Source organism: Alligator sinensis, unplaced genomic scaffold (genome assembly GCF_000455745.1).
Source record: "Alligator sinensis unplaced genomic scaffold, ASM45574v1 scaffold71_1, whole genome shotgun sequence".
Taxonomy (NCBI): domain Eukaryota; kingdom Metazoa; phylum Chordata; order Crocodylia; family Alligatoridae; genus Alligator; species Alligator sinensis.
Window position 1 is genome coordinate 4336298 of NW_005841834.1, and position 7901 is coordinate 4344198.

Below are 7901 nucleotides of genomic sequence, written 5' to 3' on the forward strand. Positions count from 1 at the left end.
GCCCCCCCCCCCCCCCCCCCCCCCGCAAGCCTGAAGCTGTGCCCACAATCAAAATGGCTACCACTGTTTAGTTCAGACAGTAGAAAACACACCATGGAGAAAAGGAGAGATTATATTAAAGGGAGAATGGGGACAGAAAGGTTGTGGGAACAGTCTATTCCCCTGCTTTCACAGGCTACCATCTCTCATATTCCTTTTGGATCTGCCAGGGAAAGGCATACACTAAAGACTGTCTTTTCACCCTGAAAGTATGCATACAAAGAAGTGGGAAGGAAGGGCAGGGGGAATAAAAAACAAAACAAAACAAAACAACTCATGAGGTAGGGGGCAAGTCACATGATTCTGTGGAGTCTGGCTAATTTTTTTTATATCTGGAGATTGGCAGTACGGGGTACTATTCTGTTTTAAGAGTAATTTTTTAGTTGATAATTAAAACTATATAAAAAAAACTTGAACCATGGGCACAGGGGGGCCTGTTGAAGCCAAGCAACAACTTCAATTTTGCCATGGAATCCCTGACATCTGGATGTAACTGTGCAGTATTAGTATTTTTAAAACTGTTGTGGGGGATATTATATTGGGTTTCTCATAGCAAAAATTTTACCTGCATGTGACCAATCAAATTATATACTGGTGAAAGGCTCTGTCCTAGAATGCAAATCTTTAAGCCATCTAGAAGAATAGCTGCAGTCTTCCATTAGTCTTAAAAGCATAAACCAGCGATTCTCAACCAGGATGCCACAGCATTGTGGGGTGCCTCAAGATCCTTTTAAAGGTGCCACGAGATGCGATGCACTGTTAGCAGTTAGGTGTGCAAACATGATGATTCACAAGAAACCCAGAGATCTGAAATAGGAATCTGGAACGCTAAGAACATTCTCATCTACTGCGGTCTTCAAGTTCTTTGCAACAGAAAAGTTACTCTATTGTTTTTATGTAGCCAAAAAGCAAGTGTAAGTAAGAGCTGACATGTTCTGCAGGGTGCCTCAAGCCAAATGAGTTTGAGAACCATTGTCCTAAACCTTCAAGCCCTAATTCAACTAGTCTTTGTAACAAGCTCATGAGCCCACCCCAGCACCTGGGGCCCCCTGGGTCTAGGCCTCCTGCTTCACTCTCCAGCCCCCACCACCTCCAGTCTCCTGTGCCACACCTTTGATGTTATTGGTATTATAACAAAGAGGATGGCCCTGGAAACCAGGGGTAGCTTCTGTGGTGCTCCTCCCTTTTGGCTCCTTGACTTTCTCTGCCCAAACTCAGTCTCAGGGGTGTTTCCCCTATAAGGTAGTCCCCTCAGGCCTCAAAGCACTTGCTGGGGCTTCAGCTGTCCCAGCCTTGACCCCATTTTCCTCTGGCCAAGTCTTCAGTCCAGGTCCACTGCCTCACTCCTTGGCTCCCAGACCTCAGCCCTTTGCATCCTTACCCAGAGCATGTCTCATCCCACAAAGCATGCCTGGAACTGTGTCACATGTCCTCCAAACCTACCCCACCACCACTACCCAAACCACTGATCAAACTTGAACACAAAACACCAACTCAAATAGCTGTAATTCAAATATGAACACCTCCTTGGGTCTCTGTTTCCCCTAACCCAGCCCACCAGGTACCTTATCTAGCCCAGCCACACTCCAAACTGCAGTTCCATTCAGAGATCCTTGTCCTGCAGTAGCTAGGATTAGGCTGCCCCTTCCGTGCCCAGGGGCTGGACTTCTTGTGCCCCAAGCAGGCCCCTTTCTAGTCATCTAACCCAGTTCTCTGCTCCCAGAGCCCAGGTGTTTCTGATTTCCTCCTCAGCCTCCTGGCCCTCTGTGGCCACTGGCTCAATTTACACAGACAGTTCATATGTGCTGCCTCTTGCCATCAGGCTCTCTGCCATCTACCCTGGGTACATTCCCCCTTCCTAGTACAAGGGCAGGGGTCTCTGTTACTGTTTCACAGAAATCAGTTGAGCCATACTGATAAATAAGAACTAAAAGATATGGCCCTATGGACTGACCCACAGTACAGAACTTCCTTATAGGTTTAGTTGGCCTTATTCATTTAGAGCAGGGGTGGGAAATATATGACCCATGGAGATACTGTATCCCCCATGAAGCTGAAGGGCTGTGCCTGTGCCTGTGCCCATGGTGGGGCTGGGTTTGGGCAGCTTCTAGCTATGGCCACACAGCTGCCACTTCTTTCTGCCCTTCCTCCATCAATCCAACATGGTGCAGGTGGCTTCAGAGGCACATCAGCAATGGAAGGCTTTCCCTGTGCCCTCACCATGGTCAAGTAGCTGTAAGCTGTGCCTGAATCCCTGCTGCTTCTCCCCGTTCCCTGGCTGTGACATGGGCACAGCTTCCAGCCAATGGAGAGCTGTGCTAGGGGCTGGGAAGATTCCAGCTGTGCCCACACCACAGCCTGGGGGGAGCCAAGAGCAGGAAGAAGTGGCAGCAGTGCAAATGCAGTTTTCCAAAACCTGGCCAAAGCACAGCTCCCACTGGCAGGAAAGAAGCTGCTCCCATTCTTCAGCTGAGGTGTGAGAAGCTGGGAAAACTGCAGGGGCATAGGCATAGCTCCCAACTGCCTGACTCCAACAGAAGTTTGGAGAAATAAATATAATATTTATTTATTATATAATAAATACTAGTGAATTATTCACAATTCAAGTGTATACAAATTAATAGGGTAAAACTGCTTCTTAGTTGTCAGGCACTTTACCTTAAATTGTTCCATAACTTTCAAAATAGTGAGCAAGGGGGAAATATTGAGGAAATATACAGGGAGGCTAAGACCAAGAATTTTGTTTGGAAAGGCTGGTAAACCTGGTAATGCAGGAACTGGATCATTTTTTCAATCTATTGTTGTTCTTCCTCTTGATGGAAGGTCTCTGATCAGTATATATAGGAAGTTTGTCTGGCTATGCCATTATTCGACTCTGAACACATTATTCTGCATGAAACACATAAGCCTCATATTTTGTAGGTTTCCTGGCCTAAACTAAAATAGGAAAAAAGGTAAGCTGTGCCCTGCACCTGTGTCCCCACCACTTCTCCCAGTCCCCTGGTCTCTGGCTGTGGCACTGGCACAGCTTCCAGACAGTGAGGACCTGTGCTGGGGCAGCAGGAAGAAACAGCAGCAGTGTGAATGCAGTTTTCCAATGCCCAGCCTCAGTGCAGGTACTCACTGGCTGAAAGCTGCTCCCGTTTTTCAGCTGGAGAGTGAGAGGCTGAGAGAAGTGCAGGGGTATAACCCTTATTTTAGAAAAATGCATGTGACCAATTTACACAGGGTCTTTTATTTTCAAATAACGTGGAACTCTTAAGCATAAGAGAATCTGATACTTAAGTTTCCCTGAGAGAATGACCAGAAGTGAAAAAAAGTGTTCTTCCTATCCCTGTCAATTTTTCATTGTCTTCAAAGTTATCTTTCTCTGCCACATCAAAATAGTATAAGGGTAGATATTGTTTCTCTGCCTTTGTTATGGTAATATTAGGGAAATCAGATTATAATGCCTGAGTGTTCCAGTGACAACCCTGATGGAAAGTACCTGGTGTTGGTCAACATCAGTGTCTGTCCCAATGAGGAGTATCATTGATGAACTCCTAAAGGCCCACTAGTCTCTAATGGCCAGAATGAATATCTTCCTGAAGAATGGGCAAAGCAAAAAGCAGTTGTAAAAACAGAACAATCTTTAGGGCTTCATGATAAGTACAAGACTCAGTTATTTACCTAATGGTACCTTAATTACATTGATTTGCTCTAGAATTAGAATCTGAAGGACAAAGATCAGGGTCAGGGAGATGCCAGGTCCAGGACAGTGGGTCTTGGCTAAGGGACCAGGTAGAGTAGAGGGGCAGAAGCCAGGAAGGCTGAAGCCCCAACAAGGGAGTAAAGACCTGAGGTGGCCTGGTGGCTTTAAGGACGAGTGTGCCACTTGAGTGATTATGCATAACACCTGCAGGGCATAAGAACAGCTGTAGGGGAGGTCAGAAGCCATGAATAGTCCATTAGGCAATGGGTGCCCTGGGGCATAGATAGGCCAGGAGGGCCCATCTACTGATGGACCGGGTTTGGGGTCTGGGAGGGGATCCACTTGCAAAGGAAGGATGAGAGTATGTTCTAGGACTCTTAGGCATCTTCCCTTTAACAGTCTAACAGCTAAATCAAGGCTTGGCAGGGAAGAGTGGAAGAGGAGGGACCTACAATCAAAGTGAGACAGTAGTTGTCTGGCTACCAAGGGCCATCACAGCTGCCCTTGGAGGCCCGTCCTGCTAGAAGCCCCCTGCAGGGAAGAATCATCCTGCAGTACATCTGGGAAGTACTGCAATACAAATATTTACTAACTAACTTGTAATTGATTAATTTTCTTGAACTTTATGAGTGTGGATTCTGTCCTTACTCTCAGAACATTATTCCTCCTTATTGCCCTGACAGATGAGAAGAATCAGTCATCTTTCAAAGAAAGTCTAATGGTAGTCTTTGCTAAATCACTGCCATCATATATATAAATTTGAATTGAGGTACATGTCCCATTACTTTTGATTTTATATTTTATAAAACCCTTTGCATTTCATACTTCAAAAGTTTCCCTATATCTCCTTCAAAGAAGAGTGACTTTTTCATAGAAGTTGCATATTGCTGTGAATCAAATTATTTTACAGTTAAATTGTATGCCCTCACAGCCACCAACTCAGTGACAGTTCCAGTGGTTTATGAATATATTTTTTGTGAAAGATTTCTCATCCCTAATTAAAGGAACACAATGTATATTGGCAAGTGATAATCTTATGACGTATGCAGTATAAAAGTCAGTCTTTCCAGGTTCCAGATAACAGAGCTGTTGAATGTCTTTAATTCCCATTAACTTCAATATGAATTAAACACACTTGACACCTTCAGAAAATAAGCACCACAAAAAATCTTTCCTAAGCAGGAAAACTCATTTTGTAGTATATCTTATCTACTGGCAATTTACAATTTATTTTAAACACTTAAGAGTAGTATTTCTTTCACGGATTTATATACCATATTTTCTCCATATAACCTGTACTTTCCCCCCCCAAAACAAACAAACAAACAAACAAAAAAAACAGTTGGGGAAAACTCGGGTCCACATTATAAGCAAGGAAAAGGACTCCTCATGGGTTTGGAATTATTTTTTTTTTGGTGGGGGGTGGTAGGGTTTGGAGCAATGGAAGCATAAAATACCTTGGCTTTGGGAGCCATGGCAACTAATGCTGTCACTGCTCCCTCCCTTCCCCACTCAACCTTCCCCCCACCACCAAATTTCCAGATCTGCAAGGAACCTCCCTGCCCAGCCACATACCAGATTGTGACTGTGTGCAGGATTGATTCATGGTTGGACTTGGTGTACAAAATCTGACCCAGCACACAACTGCAGACCCAGGCCATGGTTCCAGAGCAACAAGTGGTCCAACTCTGAGACCTCATGTGGTTCCAGAGCCAGTGTGTAGGGTTGTACCTGGCACATGGCCCCAGAGATGGCATCCTGCCGCCTCAGTAGTAGCATGCCAGATCAGGCTGATCCTGGTGTCCAGACCCCAGAGACCCCGGATCTCTGGTACTTACCCATATTCCAAGGTAAGATTTTTTTTTCCTTTTTGGAGCCTTCCAAAATAGGGTGCATTTTTTATTTAGGGGTATATTATATGCAAGAAAAATATGGTATCACAGCACCCAATCATCTTCTTAAGAATCTATGTGAATTCAACTGCCATCTGATATTTCCAGTGGACAAGACTATTTTTCTTTATTGACCATTCAGAGTCTCCATTCTCTCTTTAATCTTGAAATAGGTGACTGGACTGTTAGTATGAGCACGGAGGGTACAGTAGGCTCAGAGCTTTTGTAATATGCCAGCCACTTCTGCTCACCAAAAGTATGGAAGAAGTGATCTCTAATCAATCCATGCTTCTCCTTGAAGGAGAAGCATGGATTCCAAAGAACTGCCCTGTATCTTCTATGTGGTAGTCTTTTTTCAGTGTATAAGTTATACTGAACTATTATAAATCTTCTGCATTGATTTTTTGCTAGTACCATGCCTGCAGCCAACTAACTCACAATGCCAGGTGAGTTTGGCCGGGCTAGGACCCCCTGCATGTGAGCAATGTATCCTGTGCTTCAGCCCCCCACCCTGCCTAACAACCCTTTGTTGGCTGAGGGCTGCAGGCTGCTGCCACTGCCGCCATGATGCTGGGTGAGTTTGGTCAGGCTGGGACCCTCTGCATGCTAGCAAGGCATGACCAAACTAGAGCATGGATGGCATCGCTTGCATGCAGGAGGCTCCAGCCCAGCTGAACTTGCCTGGCATCACAGCTATTTTAGTATACTTAGTAGCCGTGTTGGTCTAAGAAAAAAGACGTACAAAAAACTAGAACTCTTGGTTCCAAAATGATACTTTTTATTAGATCAACTGGAAAATGGAAAGAAAATTGTCCTTTTCTGCAAGCTTTCGAGATCCAAGTCCCTTCGTCAGGCTCTGGGAAAAGTGTAGATGGTGCAAGATGGTAAAAAGTCCCCATAGGTAGGAAATAAAATTAATTTTTGCACAAAGGGGGCTGAAGATGGAAGTCTGTCCCTCTGGGTGTGTGATAGTGTCTTTGTGAGCTGCGTTGAGCTGCATAGATTCATAGATGCTAGGGTTGGAAGGGACCTCAATAGATCAGTGAGACCAACCCCCTGCATAGGCAGGAAAGAGGGCTGGGTTCAGATGACCCCAGCCAGATGCCCATCTAACCTCCTCTTGAAGACCCCCAGGGTAGGGGAGAGCACCACCTCCTTTGGGAGCCCATTCCAGATTTTGGCCACTCTAACTGTGAAGAAGTTCCTCCTAATGTCCAGTCTAAATCTGCTTTCTGCTAGCTTATGGCCATTATTTCTTGTGACCCCCTGGGGCGCCTTGGTGAATAGAGCCTCACCAATTCCTTTCTGTCCCCTCATGATGAATTTATAGGCAGCCACAAGGTAGCCTCTCAACCTTATCTTGTGGAGGCTGGAGAGGGCCCGGGGCCCTAGTCTCTCCTCGTAGGGCTTGGCCTGCAAACCCTTAACCATACAAGTGGCCCTTCTCTGGACCCTCTCCAGGTTATCCACACCCCTCTTGAAGTGTGGCGCCCAAAACTGCACGCAGTATTCCAACTGCGGTCTGACCAGTGCCCGATAGAGGGGAAGTATCACCTCCTTGGCTCTATTTGTCATGCACCTGCTGATGCACAATAAAGTACAGTTAGCTTTTCTCATGACTTCATCACACTGACGACTCATGTTCATCTTGGAGTCCACTAGGACCAACCACCACATGTGTGGTGCTGTGGAGTTAATTAGTTTTCTGCTGCTTAATAAAGCTGCATGTATAAATATGAGGGGCGCATCCACACATGCAGTCACATGTGCTTGCAGCAGCTCAGATAGAAGCAGTGCAAATGAGCCAAGGCTTTTTGCCCAGCACACGTGCTTGTACATGCACTCTGTTGTGGACCAAATTGTGCCACTTGGGGCAAAATAACCTGCCTGGCTCCTCCCGGATCTGCAGCCAGGGGAAGCTAGAGCCCAGGGCCAGGACCTGTGCTGTCCCCAGCAGTATAAAAAGCTGCCCTGCCCTGGCCCCATCAATACAAAAAGCTGACCTGTCAAGTAATTCAGGGCTACTTGCTCTCAAGAGCTTCTGGGACCCACCCACTTGGTACCTGGGGACACTACCCCTTGTGCCATCTGGACTGCTGAAGCAGCCCTGAGAGTTCCCTGCACCCTCTACCCACTGCAGCGGTCTGGCACTGGGGGCTGCTGCCTGGCTGCACATCTGCTGCACACCTGCTAGACCCAGATGAGGCATCTGCCCCTCTGGGCCAGCTGCCAGTGAGCTGTGGCTGCAGGGGTGGCTTTTGTGCGGCACTACTGCCCTG